The following is an 8,808-nucleotide window of genomic DNA, read 5'->3' as shown; positions in this document are numbered from 1 at the left end:
ACTCTACATGGATTTTTTGATGCATAGGCAGCTCATCTGCTTTAGAGGGAGTTCATGATAATGCTAATTTTTGGCTAATTACATCAAAATAACTCAAAAGGGAGCTTTAGAAATTCTCACAGATCTTTGTCTTGCACTTGAATAAGGAAAATTCAAGTAAAATATCCAAAGTGTCCCAAGGTTCAACCTTAAAGGCTTTACTTAAGGAGTATAGTGACTTATTTCGGATGCCTATGGCCCTTCCCTCTAAGACCATCGCTATTTGCATCACATAGCGACGTCGTTAATTTACATTAGAAATGGCCATCTCTATTTCCCTATATCCTTATAGTGAACTCCAAGTAAGCTTCAAAAGTTTCCAAGCTTCTCTACACCCAATGCCTTGGTGAAAATATCGATTATTTGATTCTGTGTGCTAACATATACCAATTCAATCTCTCCTACATGTACTTACTTTCTCATAAAGTGGTAATGCACCTCAATGCATTTTGTCCTAGCATGGAATACTAGTTTTCTAGCATAACTATGTGCTTCTCATGTTATTACAGTAAATGACACTTGGACCATCTCCTTGCATATCCAAATCACTCAATAACTTTTGCATCCATACCATCTCACATACTGCTATAGCAACACCTCTATACTCAACCTTTGTACTCAATAAAGCAATTGTAGGTTGCTTTCAGGTGCTCCATGTAACTAATGTCCTACTAAGGAAAAATATAAATCCGCTCGTAGATTTTATATGAGACATGCTACTAGCCCAATCTGTATTTGTATATCCAAATACATGTACATCCTTACCTACCTCATAGAAAATCCATAATGCAAAGTAGACTTCACACACCTCAAGATGCATCTAACAGCATCCAAATGAGGCTTTCTACGCAACTATATAAACTAACTAATAAGGCCAACAACGTAACTCAAGTCTAGCCTTGTAATAGTCATGTAGATCAAAATCCCTAATATCCTCTTGAACATAATAAAGTCTTCTATCTCATCCCCAACATTAGCACCCAACTTCACATTTTTCTCCAATGGTACTAAAAGAGGCTTATATGTTGTCACACCATACATTCATAACATATCCAAGCCATATTACCTTTGGGATAGCCATCAACCATCATCACATGAAATCACCTCAATAGCAAGAAAATACCTTAGCTCACCCAAATCCTTAATCTCAAGCTTCTTCTTTAAAAAGCCCTTAACTTTAGAAATCTCATTGTCACATTATCATATATAATAATCAAGTCGTCCACATAGATAACTATGATAACCAAGTCTACATCTCTCTTTCTCACACATAAAGTGAGTGGTCAACATCAAAAATATAAAGTCTACATCTCTCTTTCTCACACATAAAGTAAGTGGTCAACATCAAAAATATAAAATCCAATGTTGACAAGATATTCTCCGATCTTATCATACCATGCTCTAGTTACTTGCTTCAGCCCCATAGAGCACTTTCTTTAACTTACACACATATGTGGAATGCTCTAGATCCCCATAACCTGTTGAATGCTCCATGTATAACTCTTCTTGCAATTCACCATGCAAGAAGGCATTGTTGACATCCATTTGCTGCAAATTCCAACCTATGCCTATTGCCAAAGCAATCACATATCTAGTAGTTTCCATCCTAGAAACTGGGTTAAATGTCTCTTCATAATCTATGCCATATGCTTGAGGATAGCCTTCTGTAACTAGCCTAACCTTATACCTTCTAACATAACGATCTGCATTATTCTTGGTCCTGTAAACCCACTTATAGCCAATAGCTTTCTTGCCCTAAGGTAATGGTACTAGATCCCAAGTCTTATTGGTTTCTAATGTAGGAACAAAGATTGATTTTGCATCTGCATTTGATCCTGAAACTAATGGACAAACAGAAGCTACTAACAGTACTATTTTAGATCTTTTACGTACTTACACTATTTCAAAACCACACACATGGGATACATAGGCCAAAAGCGCAAGGGCAACCTTAAAAAGTCCAAGGCAACTGCAAAAGGGGAAAGGTGCATTGTAAAATACAAAGGCGCACCCTGAAATCTTGTAAAAGAGTGCCAGGCGGTGGAAAATCCGGAAAGCTAAAACAAAAGACAAAGACAAAGGCGCACAAGGAAAATCGCAAGTCAAAACTTTTGTAAAAGAGCGCAAGTGCATCATGGTTTAATTCAAGGAGCGCCAGGCTCTCACCCGTGCAAATTGTAAATGTAGATGGGCGGTGGAAAGAAAGCTAGAAAGATAGAAGGACAATGGGAAAAAGGGCCTAGCAGCCATGTAAAAAAGGGAAAAGGAGATGACTGCCCAAAAGGGATTTAGGGTTTTGTATATAAAGTTGAAAAGTGAATGAGAAGCTCATTCTTGTGTGTGGCAAAAAGTGGCTCTCCTCTTCTCCTTCTTCTTCTTGTTCTTGCTTGCTTGAGCTTGTGCTTGAGAGAGGGAGTGTGACAGTGTGAGGGAGTGAGTGTGTGAGGGTGAGGGACCGAGGAGGAGAAGCTCTCCATCTTCTCCTCTCTTCTTCTCTTCTCTTCTCTTTTCTTCTCTTGCTTGTGGTGATGGAGCTTGGAGCGTGGAGCTTGAGGATGGAGCTTGCTTGAAGCTTGCACTTGGATTGTGGAGATATCGGAGTGCGCGGGAGAGGAGGTAACTCGAACGGCATGGAGGTAAGCTCACTACACCCGTAGATATGGATTGCGCATCGGCTATGTGAGAGGTAGCCATTAGTGCTCGGCTTGGAATGCTTGAAACAATAAGCGGTCCGTGGGTCTTGGCGGTTGAGCGAAAGCTCCCACAGTCATGTACATGGCTAAAATATTCTTAAAATTGCCAAGAGTACATGCTGTCCATTCTTGCAATCCAGACACAAACATAATTTTCCCCTTTCTTGGAGGTATAATTATCTTTCTAGAGGCACTGCATAGCCTCCACTTATTGCAATGCTTTCTAAAAGCCCTTAAACTCTCATCATTAGGTGGCATAGGATTATCCTGTAGCCTATCTCGATTGCGGGGATGATTCACACAAACAGTGAGAAATTGTACCGCCTTTGTATTATCTTTACTCCAAACCTGAGCATATGAAGAACCATCATCCAAGGCTTTTGTTTCTAGCCTTGATTTCAAAATATAGAGTTGCCCCAAAATCATTAGATAACTATATGAATCTTGCACAAAGAAATGATATTCATCCCTAACATCTCCAATAGTCATGGGTACATTTGGACAAGTTGCATGAAGATCCCTTGATGAATTATTTGATGTCCGCATGCGCCATCTTGGATATACATCAATCGTCAAACCTCCATTCTCATACAAGTTGCATGCCATAACATTTATTTCAGAACCATGGTCCAAGAGCGCTATGCAAGGCATCTCTCTTTCTCTCACTTTAACAATTTTCTCTATTGTAGCATGAGCCCAATGTGTTCATGAATATTGACTGCTTGAAATAAAATGAGCATCTTCTTCTTCATGCACTTGTTGATGGATATCCCCATCATACATAGCCTTTTCTCTATGCTTACTACTGCCCTTAAGACCAATTTTAGCCACAAGCTTGCTATCTACACTCCCATTTAACCCATTTTCAACATCAACCTGCTCCAAATCAGCATTACCACATGCATAATCATATTCCCTCTGAAGATGTTTCTCTATGTCTTTGTCAACCTACATCAATGCTTGCAAAACTTCACCATCAAATTGTATTTTTTGTTTCAACATATTAGTGATTGCATCATGAAATTCACGCTTTGCGATTCTAAGAACTTCACCAAGTGTGAATTCCACTCTACTACCAAGTATGCAATCTTCCAAGATCCTTTTAAGGTTTGTGGCAGTCTCAAGATCCGATTGTAGCCTATAACCCAGATGCTTGCCCCTTTTCTTTCCTTCTTGTTTCTTCTCTTGAGATGCATCCTCTTAGGTGTGGCTTATTTAGCCTCTTTCTGTTGCTCCATTTTACTTCGTGTTATGCATTTAGATGGGCCTAAAGAGGAAGGATTAGCAGTGTCCTTATCTCTTCTTCTCTTTTCTTCCACAAGAGCTTCTTAATTATGAACCCTCAAGTAAGTTACTCATGAATATATGTGTGCATCACGTTGTCGTGCTGCTGCGCATCCGAGCCGTAAACACCTCCATTTTTGTTGTGCATCTGTGTTATCTTTTCACGTGTGTTTCATTGTGTTTGATTGCTGCGTTATCTTTGCGTCCTTTTCTGTATCCGCATCCAATGTACATACTTCGCTTGTGTGTTTGTGTTTGCGTGTGTTTCTATTTGTGTGCGTGTTGTGTGTGTGTCAGAAAAATATGAAAAACTGATGCCAAAGAATATTATCATGCTGTCAATTTCAATGAAGAACTCCAAGAAAAGTGCAAGAAACTGTGGAATCAAAGGAAGCCATGTAGAAGCCGACATTTAAGCTATGAAGACAAAGGTTGCACGTGAACAAGATCCAACTCTATTCATGGGGGAGACTGTGCTTTTTGGAGAGGGTACGCACAAAAAAAAGGAGGGATGGTACAGATTGATTGCTAGCGCTCTTTCCATCCATCGCCAGCAAGATCAGTAATAAGATCAAAGTAGCTTTCTAGGCTAAATCTATCACCATGCCTTCCCACAATACTTTTTGCGAGGATAGCTCGCCAAGAAGCGATACCACACAGGATTCATATGAGGACGGGAAACACAATAAGGAGAGATTGGAGTCCTCTATAACGTGTGATTGGATTGAGGATGCACAATGGGGAGAGAAAGCCTTCTTCTGGACATAAAACTCGTCAGGCTCTAGTAAATTGGAATGGGGGAAAAGCGTGCATTCTTGGCAATCCCTATAGCTGACACTCGCCATCGTGACTTCAAAAAGAGCTTGCTTTTTTTTTATGCGCTATATTTGAAGTAAGGAGTTTTTCCTGGGGCTGTTTTTGTTGGGACCGAGGGGCAGCTGTTCACGGAGGGGGGAAAGCCATGTCAATCACTGGAGATTCGAGCAGCACTAAAAGCCTCCCTCCTCGTAATGGGTCGTCCCAAGCCTTGCGTCCTCTTCGCTCAGTCCTTCGTCCATCCTCGACTAGGCGAATACGTCGATGAAGTGCGCTTTACAGAACCTGTCATTATTTGTGCCTGTGAGTTCTTGGAACTGCATACATCATCCCTTTGCCCCACACTTTCCCTTAGGACTGCGACGCTGGTTTGAAGTTTTGTGCCGAGACATGAAAGGGGGGGAAGCATCTTAACAGGAATTGTGCTTGTTGGTGGCATGTTCCAGCTAGTGTCTGAGTCTCTGGCAAAATTTTTGTTTTTGAGCAACTCACTCACCTTTATGATGGTATATGCTAGATTTGGACTTCCTGTTTCATATGTTCTTCTTGGCACAATACTGCAAACTGCTGGAGGAGACCTCTTTTCGTGGCAGGACAACAGATTTCGTCTACATGGATCCTGAGCTGTTGGATTGGGACGGAACATGCCTAAATCTAAACTGCAAGTTTATGGGGAAGCTTGTATTGTTGTGGAGAAGATCTACTCTCCAAATGTGCAGAAGGCACAAGTCCGATGCAACGTTTTCATAGTGTGGTAGCTTGGTATATTTCGACCAGAAGACTGGCTTTTTTTGGACTGGCTCCCTTCAATCCCATACTTGGTGAAACACATCATGTATCGTGTGGTACACTCAATGTATTGTTAGAGCAGCACATAACTATGGACGAAGTCGATCAGTACAAAAAAAAAGATGAGAATTTTGTCACCCCGCCCTTGATGTCTGCAGATTCAGCTTCTTATCATAGGCACGGTGATGGCGTAATGTCAGATAAGCAAAGGAGCTGAACTTGCTAGTCTTCTTGGATATACATGGAGATTACACGTTATTTTTCTAAGGCAGTATGCCTATAACTGCAGCTTCTTTGTTGTATTTCACTTGGCGAGCAATATAGTGATCTTTGGCATAAAAAATTGAGTTCTTCTTGTTAGCCTCGTGCCTTGCAGCATCTTGAACCCCGTGTTTAGTAGATCTTGCACAAACTCCATGACATTTTTGGTGAACCCGACGTGAAAGCGCTGCGTCAATTTCCTGCAAGATGGGAGACTCGCAAGAAGAGAAAACGGACGAGAATGTCGTGAAGCATATGTTTCAGTCGTTTACATCCTATATGTAGCAGCAACCACATGCGAAACGCGATAGTGATGCCATGGATGCCTTGAAGGCTGTCCAACAGGAGATGAAGCAGTTCAATAGCCAACAAGTTTCAACTTACCTGCATCTGTATGAAGAAAAGATGAAGTTTTTTAGGGTTTCTCAAGACGTTTGGAGCCGCTACTTCTTGCGGGTCGTGGTTCGTGCGCTTGAGGTCCGAATTTTAGAAATTCAAGGAATACATGCTGGGTGGACAGAGTTTAAGAAGGCATTAAAAGATGAATATTTCCTTGAGGATACAGGTCTTATGAACCGCAGGAATTTCCTAGCATGGGTTTCTATGCCTAATAAGGGACTTTCAGTTACCGCCCTTCTGCGAGAGTTCGAGAGCCGCTATGATCAGTTGGACGGGACTGAGCAGCAAGCTTTGGAGATGCAGAAGGTGGAATTATTTTTACAAGTTGCTGATGCTAATTTACAGGAAAAGTTGGATGATATTTTGGAGGATCAAGCTACAAATTTAGGCTTAAAGACCGAGTGGAGACATGTCATTGATGTTGTGAATGCGCTTGTTAAGAAGCAGTGCAGGAGGGTACGATTGCATCGTAATACAGGATCTGCTTCTAAAAAATCCTTGGAGACCTCTAGTTCTACCCCTGCTGCAAGTTCTATGCCTAAGCCTACTCCTCCTGTTGTAAATCCATCAGTTCCTGCTGCTCCAGTGCCCTTTTCAGTAGATGATGTTATTAAAGGCTTGGCAGATTTGACGATAGAGGCAGTCAAAGCTGAAGTTGGGAAGTCAAAAGAGCAACTTATGCCAGTACCTGCTGTAGCACCTGCTCCAGTAATTGCTTTCCCAGTTGGCCAAAGAAAAGGGAGACGATGTATTTGGTGCGATAGTACAGAGCACCAACACTGCAGAGATTGTGATGCTTTTCAGGAAGTGCATAAGAAGAACATAGTGTTTTGGGGACAAGATGGGAAGATATGGCTGACAGAGACTGGTGCTCCTCTTGACACGAACTTTGGTAAGGGAGGCATGAAGAAGCTCATTGATGATATGACTGCGCGATCAGCTTATGTGAGTGCTAGAGGAGATGCTTCAGCTTATGGAGTCCAGCTTGAGAAGAAATCAGATGGAGACTCTGCCTTATGGTCCTCTACCTTAGAGATAGCGAGAAGAGGGAAAGTTCAGGCATCCACTATGACTTGTGTGGGCTCCAGCATTCGAGGAGAAACAGGATGGGATTCTCCTGTTGACAGGTATTCTATTTTTGCTTATATGGCGAAAACACAGGGTTTAGAGGCCATGGTTGAGGAAAAGAGAAGAAGAGATGAGGAGGGTCTGAGGACCTCCAAAAAGACTAGAGGGGGTGACTTTGTTTCACCACTTGCTACAGCTCCACCTATGACGAGTTCTCCAGCACAATCAGGTCCTGAACAACCTATGGCAAACAAACAGATGAAAGAAAAGAGTCAACCAAGAAAGGAGCCAGGATTCAAGCTCTTGTCAGACCTTGACATGTAGACGGATATGAGTAAGATTTTTCATAAAAGAATTCTAAATAGTGAAGTCACTTACGGTTGGTGAAGCTCTTGGGATTGCTAAATACAGGATCAGATGCAAGATCTTTTGCAGAGGAAACGACATGTAGTTGAATGACCTGCTTTACAGGGATTATGGCATGGAGCTCTTGGCGAAGAGCAAGATGATGCAATGATGGTTGAGAATGCTTCTGTCAACCCGCAGTTGGAGAAAATAGTTCAGCCTATGCCGTATGAGGATGATGATACCCCTATCCTCATTCCGGCTAGAGCAACCACTGAGACGGTGGTAAGGATTGGAGAGAAATAGATTCCTTTGGTCGCTTTAGTCGATCATGGTTCCAAGATTAATCTTATTGCTCGAGGTGTTTATGAGAGTGGCAAGTGGCCTATGGATGCAGAGCATGGCTGGTGCATGAGAGCAGCCAATAATACTTCTGGTGATATGTATGCCGCTTGTCCGAGCATTAGAATTTCTATTGGCAATGTTGAAGAGGATTATCATTGCTTTGTTCAGGATTCTTGCTCTTATCCGATTATTCTTGGATAGCCTTTCATTACAGAAGCAAGAATGGAGACGAAAATGATGGATGACGGCTTAGCCTATGCACGGATACGCAGTAAGGATGGTATGCGAGCTATTCAGTTTATGACTGTTGGAGTAAATCATTCGAGAAACATGGACTCCTTGCGTGAGGCACCACTACCTGCGAAGGAGTTGGATTTTGATTAGGTACCGCTATCTTGCGAGACGCCAGTGGTACGGAGCAGAGAAAAGAGGAGATCTTGCCTCCTGGCAGCCATTCTTTCTCCACTAATTTTTTTGGTTTTTCTTCAGATAGTTCAATGAGTTATCAAAAAATTTCAGATTTATCTAGAGCTACCAGGCAGTACATTGGTCTCGTAAGGAGAAAGAGTTGAAGACTGCAGGTATTTTGCAAGCAGAAGAGCATGTGGATGGGCTGTAGGATGGAATGTCTTATGCAGATACTTTGTCTGAGATGGAAAATATGTTGAAAACTGATGTATGTAAGGGTTCAAGGATCATACCTATGCAAACCTTGGATATGTATCAAGAATTTTCTGATTTTATGCTGAAAACAGAGTCAGAGGCTGAG

The sequence above is a fragment of the Lygodium microphyllum genome, chromosome 13 (genome assembly GCF_053477565.2).
Source record: "Lygodium microphyllum isolate KBCC chromosome 13, Lygodium_microphyllum_v1.1.10, whole genome shotgun sequence".
NCBI lineage: Eukaryota > Viridiplantae > Streptophyta > Polypodiopsida > Schizaeales > Lygodiaceae > Lygodium > Lygodium microphyllum.
This window is presented reverse-complemented; position numbering follows the sequence as displayed.